Source organism: Oncorhynchus mykiss, chromosome 16, assembly GCF_013265735.2.
Source record: "Oncorhynchus mykiss isolate Arlee chromosome 16, USDA_OmykA_1.1, whole genome shotgun sequence".
Classification (NCBI taxonomy): Eukaryota; Metazoa; Chordata; class Actinopteri; order Salmoniformes; family Salmonidae; genus Oncorhynchus; species Oncorhynchus mykiss.
Window position 1 is genome coordinate 71,923,179 of NC_048580.1, and position 21,485 is coordinate 71,944,663.

At 40.3% G+C, this 21,485-nt stretch overlaps 26 non-coding genes across 26 annotated transcripts; all 26 read left to right on the forward strand.

Annotated features, from left to right (window-relative positions):
• Nucleotides 1–507: 507 nt before the first annotated feature.
• trnat-agu lies at nucleotides 508–581 on the forward strand. The gene has a single exon. It is a non-coding gene; the product is annotated as a tRNA-Thr (tRNA).
• A 284-nt stretch (nucleotides 582–865) lies between these two features.
• On the forward strand, nucleotides 866–937 carry trnah-gug. The gene has a single exon. It is a non-coding gene; the product is annotated as a tRNA-His (tRNA).
• Nucleotides 938–1,883: 946 nt separating this feature from the next.
• trnat-agu lies at nucleotides 1,884–1,957 on the forward strand. The gene has a single exon. It is a non-coding gene; the product is annotated as a tRNA-Thr (tRNA).
• Nucleotides 1,958–2,241: 284 nt separating this feature from the next.
• Nucleotides 2,242–2,313, forward strand: trnah-gug. Its single transcript has one exon. It is a non-coding gene; the product is annotated as a tRNA-His (tRNA).
• Nucleotides 2,314–3,259: 946 nt separating this feature from the next.
• On the forward strand, nucleotides 3,260–3,333 carry trnat-agu. Its single transcript has one exon. It is a non-coding gene; the product is annotated as a tRNA-Thr (tRNA).
• A 284-nt stretch (nucleotides 3,334–3,617) lies between these two features.
• Nucleotides 3,618–3,689, forward strand: trnah-gug. The gene has a single exon. It is a non-coding gene; the product is annotated as a tRNA-His (tRNA).
• Nucleotides 3,690–4,635: 946 nt separating this feature from the next.
• On the forward strand, nucleotides 4,636–4,709 carry trnat-agu. The gene has a single exon. It is a non-coding gene; the product is annotated as a tRNA-Thr (tRNA).
• Nucleotides 4,710–4,993: 284 nt separating this feature from the next.
• trnah-gug lies at nucleotides 4,994–5,065 on the forward strand. Its single transcript has one exon. It is a non-coding gene; the product is annotated as a tRNA-His (tRNA).
• Nucleotides 5,066–6,011: 946 nt separating this feature from the next.
• trnat-agu lies at nucleotides 6,012–6,085 on the forward strand. Its single transcript has one exon. It is a non-coding gene; the product is annotated as a tRNA-Thr (tRNA).
• A 284-nt stretch (nucleotides 6,086–6,369) lies between these two features.
• On the forward strand, nucleotides 6,370–6,441 carry trnah-gug. The gene has a single exon. It is a non-coding gene; the product is annotated as a tRNA-His (tRNA).
• A 946-nt stretch (nucleotides 6,442–7,387) lies between these two features.
• Nucleotides 7,388–7,461, forward strand: trnat-agu. Its single transcript has one exon. It is a non-coding gene; the product is annotated as a tRNA-Thr (tRNA).
• A 284-nt stretch (nucleotides 7,462–7,745) lies between these two features.
• Nucleotides 7,746–7,817, forward strand: trnah-gug. The gene has a single exon. It is a non-coding gene; the product is annotated as a tRNA-His (tRNA).
• Nucleotides 7,818–8,763: 946 nt separating this feature from the next.
• Nucleotides 8,764–8,837, forward strand: trnat-agu. The gene has a single exon. It is a non-coding gene; the product is annotated as a tRNA-Thr (tRNA).
• A 284-nt stretch (nucleotides 8,838–9,121) lies between these two features.
• trnah-gug lies at nucleotides 9,122–9,193 on the forward strand. Its single transcript has one exon. It is a non-coding gene; the product is annotated as a tRNA-His (tRNA).
• Nucleotides 9,194–10,141: 948 nt separating this feature from the next.
• Nucleotides 10,142–10,215, forward strand: trnat-agu. Its single transcript has one exon. It is a non-coding gene; the product is annotated as a tRNA-Thr (tRNA).
• Nucleotides 10,216–10,499: 284 nt separating this feature from the next.
• Nucleotides 10,500–10,571, forward strand: trnah-gug. The gene has a single exon. It is a non-coding gene; the product is annotated as a tRNA-His (tRNA).
• A 946-nt stretch (nucleotides 10,572–11,517) lies between these two features.
• trnat-agu lies at nucleotides 11,518–11,591 on the forward strand. The gene has a single exon. It is a non-coding gene; the product is annotated as a tRNA-Thr (tRNA).
• A 284-nt stretch (nucleotides 11,592–11,875) lies between these two features.
• On the forward strand, nucleotides 11,876–11,947 carry trnah-gug. The gene has a single exon. It is a non-coding gene; the product is annotated as a tRNA-His (tRNA).
• Nucleotides 11,948–12,893: 946 nt separating this feature from the next.
• Nucleotides 12,894–12,967, forward strand: trnat-agu. Its single transcript has one exon. It is a non-coding gene; the product is annotated as a tRNA-Thr (tRNA).
• A 1,660-nt stretch (nucleotides 12,968–14,627) lies between these two features.
• Nucleotides 14,628–14,699, forward strand: trnah-gug. Its single transcript has one exon. It is a non-coding gene; the product is annotated as a tRNA-His (tRNA).
• Nucleotides 14,700–16,003: 1,304 nt separating this feature from the next.
• trnah-gug lies at nucleotides 16,004–16,075 on the forward strand. The gene has a single exon. It is a non-coding gene; the product is annotated as a tRNA-His (tRNA).
• A 946-nt stretch (nucleotides 16,076–17,021) lies between these two features.
• On the forward strand, nucleotides 17,022–17,095 carry trnat-agu. Its single transcript has one exon. It is a non-coding gene; the product is annotated as a tRNA-Thr (tRNA).
• Nucleotides 17,096–17,379: 284 nt separating this feature from the next.
• On the forward strand, nucleotides 17,380–17,451 carry trnah-gug. The gene has a single exon. It is a non-coding gene; the product is annotated as a tRNA-His (tRNA).
• Nucleotides 17,452–18,397: 946 nt separating this feature from the next.
• trnat-agu lies at nucleotides 18,398–18,471 on the forward strand. The gene has a single exon. It is a non-coding gene; the product is annotated as a tRNA-Thr (tRNA).
• Nucleotides 18,472–20,131: 1,660 nt separating this feature from the next.
• On the forward strand, nucleotides 20,132–20,203 carry trnah-gug. Its single transcript has one exon. It is a non-coding gene; the product is annotated as a tRNA-His (tRNA).
• Nucleotides 20,204–21,149: 946 nt separating this feature from the next.
• trnat-agu lies at nucleotides 21,150–21,223 on the forward strand. Its single transcript has one exon. It is a non-coding gene; the product is annotated as a tRNA-Thr (tRNA).
• The last annotated feature ends 262 nt before the right edge of the window (nucleotides 21,224–21,485 follow it).

A 21,485-nucleotide genomic window follows, 5' to 3' on the forward strand; every position in this document is an offset into this window, starting at 1 on the left:
CCTCTCACCAGTGTTGCCAACTTAGCGACTTTGTCGCTATATTTAGTGAGTATTCAGAAAAAAGACAAGAATCGACAGAAGAAAGTTCAATTGTAGTTCTAAACATACTTAGGGTGTTTTTTACTCACTTTTTGTCTCTCCCGAGACGTTATTCCTCTCTCCTACAGCGTCAATCACAATTACATCCACTTGGCCAATTATGAAAATGATGTGATGACGTAATTTAGCGACTTCTAGCTACTTTTAGGACCAGCAATAGCTACTTTCCTTCCTGAGGATTTGGCAACACTGCCTCTCACATGCTCAGGCCCACTTTGCGTCCCAAAACGTAGCTTAAGAAACCCTGTTGCTAGACAATTGAAGGTGTCTGTATCGTTTCCGATATTAGTAAAAGACATCTCTTTTGTGATGTGATTTTGCTATACAGAGATGTGGGTTAAATTAATGAGACTGGTTTGATTCAAATAGGTGTGGGTGTTCACATCTGCAACATATACGACTTTTATGGGTGCTGTGGCTTAGTTGGTTAAAGTGCCTGTCTAGTAAACAGGAGATCCTGAGTTCAAATCTCAGCAGTACCTTTTTATTGTTCACATTGGTGGAGAAGGTCAGAGGGGAGGGCACTCAGGTTTTCTCACCAATGGGTTTAGAGAATTAGAGATGACGTGAGGAGGATGCAATTGAGATATTCCAATGTCACGGAAAAAGGGCACTTTTTGAATGAGAAAAAACCTACCAACTGTGTAAAGCTCCACTGTTTCTTCAGTTTATTCATTATCGAGACCAAAATGAAAAGAGTTTAGTCAGCTTGTGCACATCACTTTCACAGCCTATGTAGGCTTTACAAAGCCAGCTCTTGTAGCTGGCCGTGATCGTATAGTGGTTAGTACTCTGCGTTGTGGTCGCAGCAACCCCGGTTCGAATCCGGGTCACGGCACTGCAATGTAATTTTAGAAGGGTTGTTTTTTGAATGAGTTAAGACTTACTATGCAAGCTAAGAAACTCAGCAACTCTGCCGTTTGACAAAGTTCCCCACCATATTGTAGGTTAATTACTTACACGAAATGATTCATCTGCTGTTTCAAAAGTTTTTAAAATTTTTAAGCTCCAGAGCCAAATGAGAAATGCAGTGTCCTCGAACGACCAACATTATGAAGAAATAGTATATGATTCTGAATGTTCACTCATATCTCGCGACCCACCTATGACATGTTAATAACCGCTTTGGGTCCCAAATCATAGTTTAAGAATTCATGTCAGAGGTTCTTGAGTTTATTCATCTCGAGACCCAAATGAAAAATGTACTGTTCTCGAATGATCAGAGTTACGAAGAAATAGTATGTGATTACCATTGATTACTGATATCTCTCTACCCACCTCTCACCAGTGTTGCCAACTTAGCGACTTTGTCGCTATATTTAGTGAGTATTCAGAAAAAAGACAAGAATCGACAGAAGAAAGTTCAATTGTAGTTCTAAACATACTTAGGGTGTTTTTTACTCACTTTTTGTCTCTCCCGAGACGTTATTCCTCTCTCCTACAGCGTCAATCACAATTACATCCACTTGGCCAATTATGAAAATGATGTGATGACGTCATTTAGCGACTTCTAGCTACTTTTAGGACCAGCAATAGCTACTTTCCTTCCTGAGGATTTGGCAACACTGCCTCTCACATGCTCAGGCCCACTTTGCGTCCCAAAACGTAGCTTAAGAAACCCTGTTGCTAGACAATTGAAGGTGTCTGTATCGTTTCCGATATTAGTAAAAGACATCTCTTTTGTGATGTGATTTTGCTAGACAGAGATGTGGGTTAAATTAATGAGACTGGTTTGATTCAAATAGGTGTGGATGTTCACATCTGCAACAAATATGACGTTTATGGGTGCTGTGGCTTAGTTGGTTAAAGTGCCTGTCTAGTAAACAGGAGATCCTGAGTTCAAATCTCAGCAGTACCTTTTTATTGTTCACATTGGTGGAAAAGGTCAGAGGGGAGGGCACTCAGGTTTTCTCACCAATGGGTTTAGAGAATTAGAGATGACGTGAGGAGGATGCAATTGAGATATTCCAATGTCACGGAAAAAGGGCACTTTTTGAATGAGAAAAAACCTACCGACTGTGTAAAGCTCCACTGTTTCTTCAGTTTATTCATTATCGAGACCAAAATGAAAAGAGTTTAGTCAGCTTGTGCACATCACTTTCACAGCCTATGTAGGCTTTACAAAGCCAGCTCTTGTAGCCGGCCGTGATCGTATAGTGGTTAGTACTCTGCGTTGTGGTCGCAGCAACCCCGGTTCGAATCCGGGTCACGGCACTGCAATGTAATTTTAGAAGGGTTGTTTTTTGAATGAGTTAAGACTTACTATGCAAGCTAAGAAACTCAGCAACTCTGCCGTTTGACAAAGTTCCCCACCATATTGTAGGTTAATTACTTACACGAAATGATTCATCTGCTGTTTCAGACGTTTTTACCATTTTTAAGCTCCAGAGCCAAATGAGAAATGCAGTGTCCTCGAACGACCAACATTATGAAGAAATAGTATATGATTCTGAATGTTCACTCATATCTCGCGACCCACCTATGACATGTTAATAACCGCTTTGTGTCCCAAATCATAGTTTAAGAATTCATGTCAGAGGTTCTTGAGTTTATTCATCTCGAGACCCAAATGAAAAATGTACTGTTCTCGAATGATCATAGTTACGAGGAAATAGTATGTGATTACCATTGATTACTGATATCTCGCTACCCACCTCTCACCAGTGTTGCCAACTTAGCGACTTTGTCGCTATATTTAGTGAGTATTCAGAAAAAAGACAAGAATCGACAGAAGAAAGTTCAATTGTAGTTCTAAACATACTTAGGGTGTTTTTTACTCACTTTTTGTCTCTCCCGAGACGTTATTCCTCTCTCCTACAGCGTCAATCACAATTACATCCACTTGGCCAATTATGAAAATGATGTGATGACGTAATTTAGCGACTTCTAGCTACTTTTAGGACCAGCAATAGCTACTTTCCTTCCTGAGGATTTGGCAACACTGCCTCTCACATGCTCAGGCCCACTTTGCGTCCCAAAACGTAGCTTAAGAAACCCTGTTGCTAGACAATTGAAGGTGTCTGTATCGTTTCCGATATTAGTAAAAGACATCTCTTTTGTGATGTGATTTTGCTATACAGAGATGTGGGTTAAATTAATGAGACTGGTTTGATTCAAATAGGTGTGGGTGTTCACATCTGCAACATATACGACTTTTATGGGTGCTGTGGCTTAGTTGGTTAAAGTGCCTGTCTAGTAAACAGGAGATCCTGAGTTCAAATCTCAGCAGTACCTTTTTATTGTTCACATTGGTGGAGAAGGTCAGAGGGGAGGGCACTCAGGTTTTCTCACCAATGGGTTTAGAGAATTAGAGATGACGTGAGGAGGATGCAATTGAGATATTCCAATGTCACGGAAAAAGGGCACTTTTTGAATGAGAAAAAACCTACCAACTGTGTAAAGCTCCACTGTTTCTTCAGTTTATTCATTATCGAGACCAAAATGAAAAGAGTTTAGTCAGCTTGTGCACATCACTTTCACAGCCTATGTAGGCTTTACAAAGCCAGCTCTAGTAGCTGGCCGTGATCGTATAGTGGTTAGTACTCTGCGTTGTGGTCGCAGCAACCCCGGTTCGAATCCGGGTCACGGCAATGCAATGTAATTTTAGAAGGGTTGTTTTTTGAATGAGTTAAGACTTACTATGCAAGCTAAGAAACTCAGCAACTCTGCCGTTTGACAAAGTTCCCCACCATATTGTAGGTTAATTACTTACACGAAATGATTCATCTGCTGTTTCAAAAGTTTTTAAAATTTTTAAGCTCCAGAGCCAAATGAGAAATGCAGTGTCCTCGAACGACCAACATTATGAAGAAATAGTATATGATTCTGAATGTTCACTCATATCTCGCGACCCACCTATGACATGTTAATAACCGCTTTGGGTCCCAAATCATAGTTTAAGAATTCATGTCAGAGGTTCTTGAGTTTATTCATCTCGAGACCCAAATGAAAAATGTACTGTTCTCGAATGATCATAGTTACGAAGAAATAGTATGTGATTACCATTGATTACTGATATCTCGCTACCCACCTCTCACCAGTGTTGCCAACTTAGCGACTTTGTCGCTATATTTAGTGAGTATTCAGAAAAAAGACAAGAATCGACAGAAGAAAGTTCAATTGTAGTTCTAAACATACTTAGGGTGTTTTTTACTCACTTTTTGTCTCTCCCGAGACGTTATTCCTCTCTCCTACAGCGTCAATCACAATTACATCCACTTGGCCAATTATGAAAATGATGTGATGACGTCATTTAGCGACTTCTAGCTACTTTTAGGACCAGCAATAGCTACTTTCCTTCCTGAGGATTTGGCAACACTGCCTCTCACATGCTCAGGCCCACTTTGCGTCCCAAAACGTAGCTTAAGAAACCCTGTTGCTAGACAATTGAAGGTGTCTGTATCGTTTCCGATATTAGTAAAAGACATCTCTTTTGTGATGTGATTTTGCTATACAGAGACGTGGGTTAAATTAATGAGACTGGTTTGATTCAAATAGGTGTGGGTGTTCACATCTGCAACATATATGACTTTTATGGGTGCTGTGGCTTAGTTGGTTAAAGTGCCTGTCTAGTAAACAGGAGATCCTGAGTTCAAATCTCAGCAGTACCTTTTTATTGTTCACATTGGTGGAGAAGGTCAGAGGGGAGGGCACTCAGGTTTTCTCACCAATGGGTTTAGAGAATTAGAGATGACGTGAGGAGGATGCAATTGAGATATTCCAATGTCACGGAAAAAGGGCACTTTTTGAATGAGAAAAAACCTACCGACTGTGTAAAGCTCCACTGTTTCTTCAGTTTATTCATTATCGAGACCAAAATGGAAAGAGTTTAGTCAGCTTGTGCACATCACTTTCACAGCCTATGTAGGCTTTACAAAGCCAGCTCTTGTAGCTGGCCGTGATCGTATAGTGGTTAGTACTCTGCGTTGTGGTCGCAGCAACCCCGGTTCGAATCCGGGTCACGGCACTGCAATGTAATTTTAGAAGGGTTGTTTTTTGAATGAGTTAAGACTTACTATGCAAGCTAAGAAACTCAGCAACTCTGCCGTTTGACAAAGTTCCCCACCATATTGTAGGTTAATTACTTACACGAAATGATTCATCTGCTGTTTCAAAAGTTTTTAAAATTTTTAAGCTCCAGAGCCAAATGAGAAATGCAGTGTCCTCGAACGACCAACATTATGAAGAAATAGTATATGATTCTGAATGTTCACTCATATCTCGCGACCCACCTATGACATGTTAATAACCGCTTTGGGTCCCAAATCATAGTTTAAGAATTAATGTCAGAGGTTCTTGAGTTTATTCATCTCGAGACCCAAATGAAAAATGTACTGTTCTCGAATGATCATAGTTACAAAGAAATAGTATGTGATTACCATTGATTACTGATATCTCGCTACCCACCTCTCACCAGTGTTGCCAACTTAGCGACTTTGTCGCTATATTTAGTGAGTATTCAGAAAAAAGACAAGAATCGACAGAAGAAAGTTCAATTGTAGTTCTAAACATACTTAGGGTGTTTTTTACTCACTTTTTGTCTCTCCCGAGACGTTATTCCTCTCTCCTACAGCGTCAATCACAATTACATCCACTTGGCCAATTATGAAAATGATGTGATGACGTCATTTAGCGACTTCTAGCTACTTTTAGGACCAGCAATAGCTACTTTCCTTCCTGAGGATTTGGCAACACTGCCTCTCACATGCTCAGGCCCACTTTGCGTCCCAAAACGTAGCTTAAGAAACCCTGTTGCTAGACAATTGAAGGTGTCTGTATCGTTTCCGATATTAGTAAAAGACATCTCTTTTGTGATGTGATTTTGCTATACAGAGATGTGGGTTAAATTAATGAGACTGGTTTGATTCAAATAGGTGTGGGTGTTCACATCTGCAACATATATGACTTTTATGGGTGCTGTGGCTTAGTTGGTTAAAGTGCCTGTCTAGTAAACAGGAGATCCTGAGTTCAAATCTCAGCAGTACCTTTTTATTGTTCACATTGGTGGAGAAGGTCAGAGGGGAGGGCACTCAGGTTTTCTCACCAATGGGTTTAGAGAATTAGAGATGACGTGAGGAGGATGCAATTGAGATATTCCAATGTCACGGAAAAAGGGCACTTTTTGAATGAGAAAAAACCTACCGACTGTGTAAAGCTCCACTGTTTCTTCAGTTTATTCATTATCGAGACCAAAATGAAAAGAGTTTAGTCAGCTTGTGCACATCACTTTCACAGCCTATGTAGGCTTTACAAAGCCAGCTCTTGTAGCTGGCCGTGATCGTATAGTGGTTAGTACTCTGCGTTGTGGTCGCAGCAACCCCGGTTCGAATCCGGGTCACGGCACTGCAATGTAATTTTAGAAGGGTTGTTTTTTGAATGAGTTAAGACTTACTATGCAAGCTAAGAAACTCAGCAACTCTGCCGTTTGACAAAGTTCCCCACCATATTGTAGGTTAATTACTTACACGAAATGATTCATCTGCTGTTTCAAAAGTTTTTAAAATTTTTAAGCTCCAGAGCCAAATGAGAAATGCAGTGTCCTCGAACGACCAACATTATGAAGAAATAGTATATGATTCTGAATGTTCACTCATATCTCGCGACCCACCTATGACATGTTAATAACCGCTTTGGGTCCCAAATCATAGTTTAAGAATTCATGTCAGAGGTTCTTGAGTTTATTCATCTCGAGACCCAAATGAAAAATGTACTGTTCTCGAATGATCATAGTTACGAAGAAATAGTATGTGATTACCATTGATTACTGATATCTCGCTACCCACCTCTCACCAGTGTTGCCAACTTAGCGACTTTGTCGCTATATTTAGTGAGTATTCAGAAAAAAGACAAGAATCGACAGAAGAAAGTTCAATTGTAGTTCTAAACATACTTAGGGTGTTTTTTACTCAATTTTTGTCTCTCCCGAGACGTTATTCCTCTCTCCTACAGCGTCAATCACAATTACATCCACTTGGCCAATTATGAAAATGATGTGATGACGTCATTTAGCGACTTCTAGCTACTTTTAGGACCAGCAATAGCTACTTTCCTTCCTGAGGATTTGGCAACACTGCCTCTCACATGCTCAGGCCCACTTTGCGTCCCAAAACGTAGCTTAAGAAACCCTGTTGCTAGACAATTGAAGGTGTCTGTATCGTTTCCGATATTAGTAAAAGACATCTCTTTTGTGATGTGATTTTGCTATACAGAGATGTGGGTTAAATTAATGAGACTGGTTTGATTCAAATAGGTGTGGGTGTTCACATCTGCAACATATATGACTTTTATGGGTGCTGTGGCTTAGTTGGTTAAAGTGCCTGTCTAGTAAACAGGAGATCCTGAGTTCAAATCTCAGCAGTACCTTTTTATTGTTCACATTGGTGGAGAAGGTCAGAGGGGAGGGCACTCAGGTTTTCTCACCAATGGGTTTAGAGAATTAGAGATGACGTGAGGAGGATGCAATTGAGATATTCCAATGTCACGGAAAAAGGGCACTTTTTGAATGAGAAAAAACCTACCGACTGTGTAAAGCTCCACTGTTTCTTCAGTTTATTCATTATCGAGACCAAAATGAAAAGAGTTTAGTCAGCTTGTGCACATCACTTTCACAGCCTATGTAGGCTTTACAAAGCCAGCTCTTGTAGCTGGCCGTGATCGTATAGTGGTTAGTACTCTGCGTTGTGGTCGCAGCAACCCCGGTTCGAATCCGGGTCACGGCACTACAATGTAATTTTAGAAGGGTTGTTTTTTGAATGAGTTAAGACTTTCTATGCAAGCTAAGAAACTCAGCAACTCTGCCGTTTGACAAAGTTCCCCACCATATTGTAGGTTAATTACTTACACGAAATGATTCATCTGCTGTTTCAAAAGTTTAAAAAATGTTTAAGCTCCAGAGCCAAATGAGAAATGCAGTGTCCTCGAACGACCAACATTATGAAGAAATAGTATATGATTCTGAATGTTCACTCATATCTCGCGACCCACCTATGACATGTTAATAACCGCTTTGGGTCCCAAATCATAGTTTAAGAATTCATGTCAGAGGTTCTTGAGTTTATTCATCTCGAGACCCAAATGAAAAATGTACTGTTCTCGAATGATCATAGGTACGAAGAAATAGTATGTGATTACCATTGATTACTGATATCTCGCTACCCACCTCTCACCAGTGTTGCCAACTTAGCGACTTTGTCGCTATATTTAGTGAGTATACAGAAAAAAGACAAGAATCGACAGAAGAAAGTTCAATTGTAGTTCTAAACATACTTCGGGTGTTTTTTACTCACTTTTTGTCTCTCCCGAGACGTTATTCCTATCTCCTACAGCGTCAATCACAATTACATCCACTTGGCCAATTATGAAAATTATGTGATGACGTCATTTAGCGACTTCTAGCTACTTTTAGGACCAGCAATAGCTACTTTCCTTCCTGAGGATTTGGCAACACTGCCTCTCACATGCTCAGGCCCACTTTGCGTCCCAAAACGTAGCTTAAGAAACCCTGTTGCTAGACAATTGAAGGTGTCTGTATCGTTTCCAATATTACTAAAATACATCTCTTTTGTGATGTGATTTTGCTAGACAGAGATGTGGGTGAAATTAATGAGACTGGATTGATTCAAATAGGTGTGGGTGTTCACATCTGCAACATATATGACTTTTATGGGTGCTGTGGCTTAGTTGGTTAAAGTGCCTGTCTAGTAAACAGGAGATCCTGAGTTCAAATCTCAGCAGTACCTTTTTATTGTTCACATTGGTGGAGAAGGTCAGAGGGGAGGGCACTCAGGTTTTCTCACCAATGGGTTTAGAGAATTAGAGATGACGTGAGGAGGATGCAATTGAGATATTCCAATGTCACGGAAAAAGGGCACTTTTTGAATGAGAAAAAACCTACCGACTGCGTAAAGCTCCACTGTTTCTTCAGTTTATTCATTATCGAGACCAAAATGAAAAGAGTTTAGCCAGCTTGTGCACATCACTTTCACAGCCTATGTAGGCTTTACAAAGCCAGCTCTTGTAGCCGGCCGTGATCGTATAGTGGCTAGTACTCTGCGTTGTGGTCGCAGCAACCCCGGTTCGAATCCGGGTCACGGCACTGTAATGTAATTTTAGAAGGGTTGTTTTTTGAATGAGTTAAGACTTACTAAGAAGTCTCTAAGAAACTCAGCAACTCTGCCGTTTGACAAACTTCCCCACCATATCGTAGGTTAATTACTTACACGAAATGATTCATCTGCTGTTTCAGACGTTTTTACCATTTTTAAGCTCCAGAGCCAAATGAGAAATGCAGTGTCCTCGAACGACCAACATTATGAAGAAATAGTATATGATTCTGAATGTTCACTCATATCTCGCGACCCACCTATGACATGTTAATAACCGCTTTGGGTCCCAAATCATAGTTTAAGAATTAATGTCAGAGGTTCTTGAGTTTATTCATCTCGAGACCCAAATGAAAAATGTACTGTTCTCGAATGATCATAGTTACGAAGAAATAGTATGTGATTACCATTGATTACTGATATCTCGCTACCCACCTCTCACCAGTGTTGCCAACTTAGCGACTTTGTCGCTATATTTAGTGAGTATTCAGAAAAAAGACAAGAATCGACAGAAGAAAGTTCAATTGTAGTTCTAAACATACTTAGGGTGTTTTTTACTCAATTTTTGTCTCTCCCGAGACGTTATTCCTCTCTCCTACAGCGTCAATCACAATTACATCCACTTGGCCAATTATGAAAATGATGTGATGACGTCATTTAGCGACTTCTAGCTACTTTTAGGACCAGCAATAGCTACTTTCCTTCCTGAGGATTTGGCAACACTGCCTCTCACATGCTCAGGCCCACTTTGCGTCCCAAAACGTAGCTTAAGAAACCCTGTTGCTAGACAATTGAAGGTGTCTGTATCGTTTCCAATATTACTAAAAGACATCTCTTTTGTGATGTGATTTTGCTATACAGAGATGTGGGTTAAATTAATGAGACTGGTTTGATTCAAATAGGTGTGGGTGTTCACATCTGCAACATATATCACTTTTATGGGTGCTGTGGCTTAGTTGGTTAAAGTGCCTGTCTAGTAAACAGGAGATCCTGAGTTCAAATCTCAGCAGTACCTTTTTATTGTTCACATTGGTGGAGAAGGTCAGAGGGGAGGGCACTCAGGTTTTCTCACCAATGGGTTTAGAGAATTAGAGATGACGTGAGGAGGATGCAATTGAGATATTCCAATGTCACGGAAAAAGGGCACTTTTTGAATGAGAAAAAACCTACCGACTGCGTAAAGCTCCACTGTTTCTTCAGTTTATTCATTATCGAGACCAAAATGAAATGAGTTTAGCCAGCTTGTGCACATCACTTTCACAGCCTATGTAGGCTTTACAAAGCCAGCTCTTGTAGCCGGCCGTGATCGTATAGTGGTTAGTACTCTGCGTTGTGGTCGCAGCAACCCCGGTTCGAATCCGGGTCACGGCACTGCAATGTAATTTTAGAAGGGTTGTTTTTTGAATGAGTTAAGACTTACTATGCAAGCTAAGAAACTCAGCAACTCTGCCGTTTGACAAAGTTCCCCACCATATTGTAGGTTAATTACTTACACGAAATGATTCATCTGCTGTTTCAGACGTTTTTACCATTTTTAAGCTCCAGAGCCAAATGAGAAATGCAGTGTCCTCGAACGACCAACATTATGAAGAAATAGTATATGATTCTGAATGTTCACTCATATCTCGCGACCCACCTATGACATGTTAATAACCGCTTTGTGTCCCAAATCATAGTTTAAGAATTCATGTCAGAGGTTCTTGAGTTTATTCATCTCGAGACCCAAATGAAAAATGTACTGTTCTCGAATGATCATAGTTACGAGGAAATAGTATGTGATTACCATTGATTACTGATATCTCGCTACCCACCTCTCACCAGTGTTGCCAACTTAGCGACTTTGTCGCTATATTTAGTGAGTATTCAGAAAAAAGACAAGAATCGACAGAAGAAAGTTCAATTGTAGTTCTAAACATACTTAGGGTGTTTTTTACTCACTTTTTGTCTCTCCCGAGACGTTATTCCTCTCTCCTACAGCGTCAATCACAATTACATCCACTTGGCCAATTATGAAAATGATGTGATGACGTAATTTAGCGACTTCTAGCTACTTTTAGGACCAGCAATAGCTACTTTCCTTCCTGAGGATTTGGCAACACTGCCTCTCACATGCTCAGGCCCACTTTGCGTCCCAAAACGTAGCTTAAGAAACCCTGTTGCTAGACAATTGAAGGTGTCTGTATCGTTTCCGATATTAGTAAAAGACATCTCTTTTGTGATGTGATTTTGCTATACAGAGATGTGGGTTAAATTAATGAGACTGGTTTGATTCAAATAGGTGTGGGTGTTCACATCTGCAACATATACGACTTTTATGGGTGCTGTGGCTTAGTTGGTTAAAGTGCCTGTCTAGTAAACAGGAGATCCTGAGTTCAAATCTCAGCAGTACCTTTTTATTGTTCACATTGGTGGAGAAGGTCAGAGGGGAGGGCACTCAGGTTTTCTCACCAATGGGTTTAGAGAATTAGAGATGACGTGAGGAGGATGCAATTGAGATATTCCAATGTCACGGAAAAAGGGCACTTTTTGAATGAGAAAAAACCTACCAACTGTGTAAAGCTCCACTGTTTCTTCAGTTTATTCATTATCGAGACCAAAATGAAAAGAGTTTAGTCAGCTTGTGCACATCACTTTCACAGCCTATGTAGGCTTTACAAAGCCAGCTCTTGTAGCTGGCCGTGATCGTATAGTGGTTAGTACTCTGCGTTGTGGTCGCAGCAACCCCGGTTCGAATCCGGGTCACGGCACTGCAATGTAATTTTAGAAGGGTTGTTTTTTGAATGAGTTAAGACTTACTATGCAAGCTAAGAAACTCAGCAACTCTGCCGTTTGACAAAGTTCCCCACCATATTGTAGGTTAATTACTTACACGAAATGATTCATCTGCTGTTTCAAACGTTTTTACAATTTTTAAGCTCCAGAGCCAAATGAGAAATGCAGTGTCCTCGAACGACCAACATTATGAAGAAATAGTATATGATTCTGAATGTTCACTCATATCTCGCGACCCACCTATGACATGTTAATAACCGCTTTGGGTCCCAAATCATAGTTTAAGAATTCATGTCAGAGGTTCTTGAGTTTATTCATCTCGAGACCCAAATGAAAAATGTACTGTTCTCGAATTATCATAGTTACGAAGAAATAGTATGTGATTACCATTGATTACTGATATCTCGCTACCCACCTCTCACCAGTGTTGCCAACTTAGCGACTTTGTCGCTATATTTAGTGAGTATTCAGAAAAAAGACAAGAATCGACAGAAGAAAGTTCAATTGTAGTTCTAAACATACTTCGGGTGTTTTTTACTCACTTTTTGTCTCTCCCGAGACGTTATTCCTCTCTCCTACAGCGTCAATCACAATTACATCCACTTGGCCAATTATGAAAATGATGTGATGACGTAATTTAGCGACTTCTAGCTACTTTTAGGACCAGCAATAGCTACTTTCCTTCCTGAGGATTTGGCAACACTGCCTCTCACATGCTCAGGCTCACTTTGCGTCCCAAAACGTAGCTTAAGAAACCCTGTTGCTAGACAATTGAAGGTGTCTGTATCGTTTCCGATATTAGTAAAAGACATCTCTTTTGTGATGTGATTTTGCTATACAGAGATGTGGGTTAAATTAATGAGACTGGTTTGATTCAAATAGGTGTGGGTGTTCACATCTGCAACATATATGACTTTTATGGGTGCTGTGGCTTAGTTGGTTAAAGTGCCTGTCTAGTAAACAGGAGATCCTGAGTTCAAATCTCAGCAGTACCTTTTTATTGTTCACATTGGTGGAGAAGGTCAGAGGGGAGGGCACTCAGGTTTTCTCACCAATGGGTTTAGAGAATTAGAGATGACGTGAGGAGGATGCAATTGAGATATTCCAATGTCACGGAAAAAGGGCACTTTTTGAATGAGAAAAAACCTACCGACTGTGTAAAGCTCCACTGTTTCTTCAGTTTATTCATTATCGAGACCAAAATGAAAAGAGTTTAGTCAGCTTGTGCACATCACTTTCACAGCCTATGTAGGCTTTACAAAGCCAGCTCTTGTAGCCGGCCGTGATCGTATAGTGGTTAGTACTCTGCGTTGTGATCGCAGCAACCCGGGTTCGAATCCGGGTCACGGCACTGCAATGTAATTTTAGAAGGGTTGTTTTTTGAATGAGTTAAGACTTACTATGCAAGCTAAGAAACTCAGCAACTCTGCCGTTTGACAAAGTTCCCCACCATATTGTAGGTTAATTACTTACACGAAATGATTCATCTGCTGTTTCAAACGTTTTTACAATTTTTAAGCTCCAGAGCCAAATGAGAAATGCAGTGTCCTCGAACGACCAACATTATGAAGAAATAGTATATGATTCTGAATGTTCACTCATATCTCGCGACCCACCTATGACATGTTAATAACCGCTTTGGGTCCCAAATCATAGTTTAAGAATTCATGTCAGAGGTTCTTGAGTTTATTCATCTCGAGACCCAAATGAAAAATGTACTGTTCTCGAATGATCATAGTTACGAAGAAATAGTATGTGATTACCATTGATTACTGATATCTCGCTACCCACCTCTCACCAGTGTTGCCAACTTAGCGACTTCGTCGCTATATTTAGTGAGTATTCAGAAAAAAGACAAGAATCGACAGAAGAAAGTTCAATTGTAGTTCTAAACATACTTCGGGTGTTTTTTACTCACTTTTTGTCTCTCCCGAGACGTTATTCCTCTCTCCTACAGCGTCAATCACAATTACATCCACTTGGCCAATTATGAAAATGATGTGATGACGTAATTTAGCGACTTCTAGCTACTTTTAGGACCAGCAATAGCTACTTTCCTTCCTGAGGATTTGGCAACACTGCCTCTCACATGCTCAGGCCCACTTTGCGTCCCAAAACGTAGCTTAAGAAACCCTGTTGCTAGACAATTGAAGGTGTCTGTATCGTTTCCGATATTAGTAAAAGACATCTCTTTTGTGATGTGATTTTGCTATACAGAGATGTGGGTTAAATTAATGAGACTGGTTTGATTCAAATAGGTGTGGGTGTTCACATCTGCAACATATATGACTTTTATGGGTGCTGTGGCTTAGGTGGTTAAAGTGCCTGTCTAGTAAACAGGAGATCCTGAGTTCAAATCTCAGCAGTACCTTTTTATTGTTCACATTGGTGGAGAAGGTCAGAGGGGAGGGCACTCAGGTTTTCTCACCAATGGGTTTAGAGAATTAGAGATGACGTGAGGAGGATGCAATTGAGATATTCCAATGTCACGGAAAAAGGGCACTTTTTGAATGAGAAAAAACCTACCGACTGTGTAAAGCTCCACTGTTTCTTCAGTTTATTCATTATCGAGACCAAAATGAAAAGAGTTTAGTCAGCTTGTGCACATCACTTTCACAGCCTATGTAGGCTTTACAAAGCCAGCTCTTGTAGCCGGCCGTGATCGTATAGTGGTTAGTACTCTGCGTTGTGGTCGCAGCAACCCCGGTTCGAATCCGGGTCACGGCACTGCAATGTAATTTTAGAAGGGTTGTTTTTTGAATGAGTTAAGACTTACTACGCAAGCTAAGAAACTCAGCAACTCTGCCGTTTGACAAAGTTCCCCACCATATTGTAGGTTAATTACTTACACGAAATGATTCATCTGCTGTTTCAAACGTTTTTACAATTTTTAAGCTCCAGAGCCAAATGAGAAATGCAGTGTCCTCGAACGACCAACATTATGAAGAAATAGTATATGATTCTGAATGTTCACTCATATCTCGCGACCCACCTATGACATGTTAATAACCGCTTTGGGTCCCAAATCATAGTTTAAGAATTCATGTCAGAGGTTCTTGAGTTTATTCATCTCGAGACCCAAATGAAAAATGTACTGTTCTCGAATGATCATAGTTACGAAGAAATAGTATGTGATTACCATTGATTACTGATATCTCGCTACCCACCTCTCACCAGTGTTGCCAACTTAGCGACTTTGTCGCTATATTTAGTGAGTATTCAGAATAAAGACAAGAATCGACAGAAGAAAGTTCAATTGTAGTTCTAAACATACTTCGGGTGTTTTTTACTCACTTTTTGTCTCTCCCGAGACGTTATTCCTCTCTCCTACAGCGTCAATCACAATTACATCCACTTGGCCAATTATGAAAATGATGTGATGACGTAATTTAGCGACTTCTAGCTACTTTTAGGACCAGCAATAGCTACTTTCCTTCCTGAGGATTTGGCAACACTGCCTCTCACATGCTCAGGCCCACTTTGCGTCCCAAAACGTAGCTTAAGAAACCCTGTTGCTAGACAATTGAAGGTGTCTGTATCGTTTCCGATATTAGTAAAAGACATCTCTTTTGTGATGTGATTTTGCTATACAGAGATGTGGGTTAAATTAATGAGACTGGTTTGATTCAAATAGGTGTGGGTGTTCACATCTGCAACATATATGACTTTTATGGGTGCTGTGGCTTAGGTGGTTAAAGTGCCTGTCTAGTAAACAGGAGATCCTGAGTTCAAATCTCAGCAGTACCTTTTTATTGTTCACATTGGTGGAGAAGGTCAGAGGGGAGGGCACTCAGGTTTTCTCACCAATGGGTTTAGAGAATTAGAGATGACGTGAGGAGGATGCAATTGAGATATTCCAATGTCACGGAAAAAGGGCACTTTTTGAATGAGAAAAAACCTACCGACTGTGTAAAGCTCCACTGTTTCTTCAGTTTATTCATTATCGAGACCAAAATGAAAAGAGTTTAGTCAGCTTGTGCACATCACTTTCACAGCCTATGTAGGCTTTACAAAGCCAGCTCTTGTAGCCGGCCGTGATCGTATAGTGGTTAGTACTCTGCGTTGTGGTCGCAGCAACCCCGGTTCGAATCCGGGTCACGGCACTGCAATGTAATTTTAGAAGGGTTGTTTTTTGAATGAGTTAAGACTTACTATGCAAGCTAAGAAACTCAGCAACTCTGCCGTTTGACAAAGTTCCCCACCATATTGTAGGTTAATTACTTACACGAAATGATTCATCTGCTGTTTCAAACGTTTTTACAATTTTTAAGCTCCAGAGCCAAATGAGAAATGCAGTGTCCTCGAACGACCAACATTATGAAGAAATAGTATATGATTCTGAATGTTCACTCATATCTCGCGACCCACCTATGACATGTTAATAACCGCTTTGGGTCCCAAATCATAGTTTAAGAATTCATGTCAGAGGTTCTTGAGTTTATTCATCTCGAGACCCAAATGAAAAATGTACTGTTCTCGAATGATCATAGTTACGAAGAAATAGTATGTGATTACCATTGATTACTGATATCTCGCTACCCACCTCTCACCAGTGTTGCCAACTTAGCGACTTTGTCGCTATATTTAGTGAGTATTCAGAAAAAAGACAAGAATCGACAGAAGAAAGTTCAATTGTAGTTCTAAACATACTTAGGGTGTTTTTTACTCACTTTTTGTCTCTCCCGAGATGTTATTCCTCTCTCCTACAGCGTCAATCACAATTACATCCACTTGGCCAATTATGAAAATGATGTGATGACGTAATTTAGCGACTTCTAGCTACTTTTAGGACCAGCAATAGCTACTTTCCTTCCTGAGGATTTGGCAACACTGCCTCTCACATGCTCAGGCCCACTTTGCGTCCCAAAACGTAGCTTAAGAAACCCTGTTGCTAGACAATTGAAGGTGTCTGTATCGTTTCCGATATTAGTAAAAGACATCTCTTTTGTGATGTGATTTTGCTATACAGAGATGTGGGTTAAATTAATGAGACTGGTTTGATTCAAATAGGTGTGGGTGTTCACATCTGCAACATATATGACTTTTATGGGTGCTGTGGCTTAGTTGGTTAAAGTGCCTGTCTAGTAAACAGGAGATCCTGAGTTCAAATCTCAGCAGTACCTTTTTATTGTTCACATTGGTGGAGAAGGTCAGAGGGGAGGGCACTCAGGTTTTCTCACCAATGGGTTTAGAGAATTAGAGATGACGTGAGGAGGATGCAATTGAGATATTCCAATGTCACGGAAAAAGGGCACTTTTTGAATGAGAAAAAACCTACCGACTGTGTAAAGCTCCACTGTTTCTTCAGTTTATTCATTATCGAGACCAAAATGAAAAGAGTTTAGTCAGCTTGTGCACATCACTTTCACAGCCTATGTAGGCTTTACAAAGCCAGCTCTTGTAGCCGGCCGTGATCGTATAGTGGTTAGTACTCTGCGTTGTGGTCGCAGCAACCCCGGTTCGAATCCGGGTCACGGCACTGCAATGTAATTTTAGAAGGGTTGTTTTTTGAATGAGTTAAGACTTACTACGCAAGCTAAGAAACTCAGCAACTCTGCCGTTTGACAAAGTTCCCCACCATATTGTAGGTTAATTACTTACACGAAATGATTCATCTGCTGTTTCAAACGTTTTTACAATTTTTAAGCTCCAGAGCCAAATGAGAAATGCAGTGTCCTCGAACGACCAACATTATGAAGAAATAGTATATGATTCTGAATGTTCACTCATATCTCGCGACCCACCTATGACATGTTAATAACCGCTTTGGGTCCCAAATCATAGTTTAAGAATTCATGTCAGAGGTTCTTGAGTTTATTCATCTCGAGACCCAAATGAAAAATGTACTGTTCTCGAATGATCATAGTTACGAAGAAATAGTATGTGATTACCATTGATTACTGATATCTCGCTACCCACCTCTCACCAGTGTTGCCAACTTAGCGACTTTGTCGCTATATTTAGTGAGTATTCAGAAAAAAGACAAGAATCGACAGAAGAAAGTTCAATTGTAGTTCTAAACATACTTAGGGTGTTTTTTACTCACTTTTTGTCTCTCCCGAGATGTTATTCCTCTCTCCTACAGCGTCAATCACAATTACATCCACTTGGCCAATTATGAAAATGATGTGATGACGTAATTTAGCGACTTCTAGCTACTTTTAGGACCAGCAATAGCTACTTTCCTTCCTGAGGATTTGGCAACACTGCCTCTCACATGCTCAGGCCCACTTTGCGTCCCAAAACGTAGCTTAAGAAACCCTGTTGCTAGACAATTGAAGGTGTCTGTATCGTTTCCGATATTAGTAAAAGACATCTCTTTTGTGATGTGATTTTGCTATACAGAGATGTGGGTTAAATTAATGAGACTGGTTTGATTCAAATAGGTGTGGGTGTTCACATCTGCAACATATATGACTTTTATGGGTGCTGTGGCTTAGTTGGTTAAAGTGCCTGTCTAGTAAACAGGAGATCCTGAGTTCAAATCTCAGCAGTACCTTTTTATTGTTCACATTGGTGGAGAAGGTCAGAGGGGAGGGCACTCAGGTTTTCTCACCAATGGGTTTAGAGAATTAGAGATGACGTGAGGAGGATGCAATTGAGATATTCCAATGTCACGGAAAAAGGGCACTTTTTGAATGAGAAAAAACCTACCGACTGTGTAAAGCTCCACTGTTTCTTCAGTTTATTCATTATCGAGACCAAAATGAAAAGAGTTTAGTCACCTTGTGCACATCACTTTCACAGCCTATGTAGGCTTTACAAAGCCAGCTCTTGTAGCCGGCCGTGTTCGTATAGTGGTTAGTACTCTGCGTTGTGATCGCAGCAACCCGGGTTCGAATCCGGGTCACGGCACTGCAATGTAATTTTAGAAGGGTTGTTTTTTGAATGAGTTAAGACTTACTATGCAAGCTAAGAAACTCAGCAACTCTGCCGTTTGACAAAGTTCCCCACCATATTGTAGGTTAATTACTTACACGAAATGATTCATCTGCTGTTTCAAACGTTTTTACAATTTTTAAGCTCCAGAGCCAAATGAGAAATGCAGTGTCCTCGAACGACCAACATTATGAAGAAATAGTATATGATTCTGAATGTTCACTCATATCTCGCGACCCACCTATGACATGTTAATAACCGCTTTGGGTCCCAAATCATAGTTTAAGAATTCATGTCAGAGGTTCTTGAGTTTATTCATCTCGAGACCCAAATGAAAAATGTACTGTTCTCGAATGATCATAGTTACGAAGAAATAGTATGTGATTACCATTGATTACTGATATCTCGCTACCCACCTCTCACCAGTGTTGCCAACTTAGCGACTTCGTCGCTATATTTAGTGAGTATTCAGAAAAAAGACAAGAATCGACAGAAGAAAGTTCAATTGTAGTTCTAAACATACTTCGGGTGTTTTTTACTCACTTTTTGTCTCTCCCGAGACGTTATTCCTCTCTCCTACAGCGTCAATCACAATTACATCCACTTGGCCAATTATGAAAATGATGTGATGACGTAATTTAGCGACTTCTAGCTACTTTTAGGACCAGCAATAGCTACTTTCCTTCCTGAGGATTTGGCAACACTGCCTCTCACATGCTCAGGCCCACTTTGCGTCCCAAAACGTAGCTTAAGAAACCCTGTTGCTAGACAATTGAAGGTGTCTGTATCGTTTCCGATATTAGTAAAAGACATCTCTTTTGTGATGTGATTTTGCTATACAGAGATGTGGGTTAAATTAATGAGACTGGTTTGATTCAAATAGGTGTGGGTGTTCACATCTGCAACATATATGACTTTTATGGGTGCTGTGGCTTAGGTGGTTAAAGTGCCTGTCTAGTAAACAGGAGATCCTGAGTTCAAATCTCAGCAGTACCTTTTTATTGTTCACATTGGTGGAGAAGGTCAGAGGGGAGGGCACTCAGGTTTTCTCACCAATGGGTTTAGAGAATTAGAGATGACGTGAGGAGGATGCAATTGAGATATTCCAATGTCACGGAAAAAGGGCACTTTTTGAATGAGAAAAAACCTACCGACTGTGTAAAGCTCCACTGTTTCTTCAGTTTATTCATTATCGAGACCAAAATGAAAAGAGTTTAGTCAGCTTGTGCACATCACTTTCACAGCCTATGTAGGCTTTACAAAGCCAGCTCTTGTAGCCGGCCGTGATCGTATAGTGGTTAGTACTCTGCGTTGTGGTCGCAGCAACCCCGGTTCGAATCCGGGTCACGGCACTGCAATGTAATTTTAGAAGGGTTGTTTTTTGAATGAGTTAAGACTTACTACGCAAGCTAAGAAACTCAGCAACTCTGCCGTTTGACAAAGTTCCCCACCATATTGTAGGTTAATTACTTACACGAAATGATTCATCTGCTGTTTCAAACGTTTTTACAATTTTTAAGCTCCAGAGCCAAATGAGAAATGCAGTGTCCTCGAACGACCAACATTATGAAGAAATAGTATATGATTCTGAATGTTCACTCATATCTCGCGACCCACCTATGACATGTTAATAACCGCTTTGGGTCCCAAATCATAGTTTAAGAATTCATGTCAGAGGTTCTTGAGTTTATTCATCTCGAGACCCAAATGAAAAATGTACTGTTCTCGAATGATCATAGTTACGAAGAAATAGTATGTGATTACCATTGATTACTGATATCTCGCTACCCACCTCTCACCAGTGTTGCCAACTTAGCGACTTTGTCGCTATATTTAGTGAGTATTCAGAATAAAGACAAGAATCGACAGAAGAAAGTTCAATTGTAGTTCTAAACATACTTCGGGTGTTTTTTACTCACTTTTTGTCTCTCCCGAGACGTTATTCCTCTCTCCTACAGCGTCAATCACAATTACATCCACTTGGCCAATTATGAAAATGATGTGATGACGTAATTTAGCGACTTCTAGCTACTTTTAGGACCAGCAATAGCTACTTTCCTTCCTGAGGATTTGGCAACACTGCCTCTCACATGCTCAGGCCCACTTTGCGTCCCAAAACGTAGCTTAAGAAACCCTGTTGCTAGACAATTGAAGGTGTCTGTATCGTTTCCGATATTAGTAAAAGACATCTCTTTTGTGATGTGATTTTGCTATACAGAGATGTGGGTTAAATTAATGAGACTGGTTTGATTCAAATAGGTGTGGGTGTTCACATCTGCAACATATATGACTTTTATGGGTGCTGTGGCTTAGTTGGTTAAAGTGCCTGTCTAGTAAACAGGAGATCCTGAGTTCAAATCTCAGCAGTACCTTTTTATTGTTCACATTGGTGGAGAAGGTCAGAGGGGAGGGCACTCAGGTTTTCTCACCAATGGGTTTAGAGAATTAGAGATGACGTGAGGAGGATGCAATTGAGATATTCCAATGTCACGGAAAAAGGGCACTTTTTGAATGAGAAAAAACCTACCGACTGTGTAAAGCTCCACTGTTTCTTCAGTTTATTCATTATCGAGACCAAAATGAAAAGAGTTTAGTCAGCTTGTGCACATCACTTTCACAGCCTATGTAGGCTTT